We start from the raw sequence: 1,412 nt of genomic DNA, 5'->3' as shown, positions 1-1,412 counted from the left end.
CGATTTCCCTTTCAGGAGGAACTCCGGGAAGAACTTATGGAAACATTTTTGGAAACTCATTAACTACGGAAACTGACTCAAGAGTTGGGGTTTCGAAGCTAGAATCTTTAACCCGAACTAGATGATAGAGACAAATCTTATAAATAATCTTTCTAGCCTTAAGGTAATAAATGAATCGATCCATTGGCACTGAGGTACTACCCTTTCATTCTAAGATTGGCTCGTCTGGAAACTGAAAACGAACAATCCTAGTTATACAATCGACTGAGGCATAACAGGAATGTAACCAATCCAAGCCTAGAATGGCACCAAAGTCTACCATTTCTAACTCTACAAGATCTAGTGAGGTGACATTCTGAAAAACTGTGACAGGGCAATTTTTGTATACCTGCCTAGCTATAACTGGGTCACCGACTAGAGTAGAGACTGAGAAAGGTTCTGAAAGGGTTTTTAGACTGACACCAAACTTTACTATTATATAAGGAGTTACAAAGGAAAGAGTGGCCCTTGGATCTAACAAAGCATAAATATCTAAATGAAAGACTCGCAACGTACCAGTAACCACATGGCGAGCCTGAAGAACATGCACTGTCATAACAGAACTTTCCAACCACTACATATTAGAGATTTTCAATGATATTCATTCGTGTCACTTCTACCTCTGTCCAACGGACTACTAGATATCCATCTACAAAGTTGACAACATTCATCTCAATTGGATTTGTAATTGTATTGGACTCCTTGTTTTTAAGAAAATATGCATACTTTGTGTGGATAGTAATAGGACAGGGTATTTGTTGTAGTGATGCTACTGGTTGTGTTATGACTTTGGTTGGTAAAGGAGGGAATTGGATTAGGGTGTTAAATCTAAATTGGAAGAGGAGGCTCGATCAACCAACATAAGTAGCTGACCAACGACCATCGGTAGGTTTTTCGCCTAGTTTTTTAAACTTAAGATGTCATAAGTTGTTTTTGAATGTACTGAATATGAGGACATGCATAAAGATAAACTTTAAACATGCTAAGTCTTTAAAACATGATGATGCATGACCAAGTAAAACATATCAAATCTTTGATAAGCAAAAATCAACATTTAAAAAGCATAACATAAGCTTAAAGTATCATCTTTAAGGATGTCACAAACTCTCTAAGAAAAACCATAATTTTTGTGGGATGTTTACCATTAACTGACATACACCATGTGAGCTAAAACATGGAATCCAATGTCTTTGTCACACTTAAAAGAGATTGTCCTACTTGCGAAGGTAAGGAACTTCATACTTAAGCATAGGTGGATCCACTAGCTAATATTTTCAATTAAGAAATCCTACAAAGGCATGTAGTTCAAAGAGATTGAGAATCTCCCATATTAACTCGATGTTAAGTAAACTCCAACAGAAATCATAAAGAAT

The sequence above is a fragment of the Solanum stenotomum genome, chromosome 5 (genome assembly GCF_019186545.1).
Source record: "Solanum stenotomum isolate F172 chromosome 5, ASM1918654v1, whole genome shotgun sequence".
NCBI lineage: Eukaryota > Viridiplantae > Streptophyta > Magnoliopsida > Solanales > Solanaceae > Solanum > Solanum stenotomum.
The sequence above is the reverse complement of the archived record's forward strand: the minus strand, read 5'-3'. Positions refer to the sequence as shown.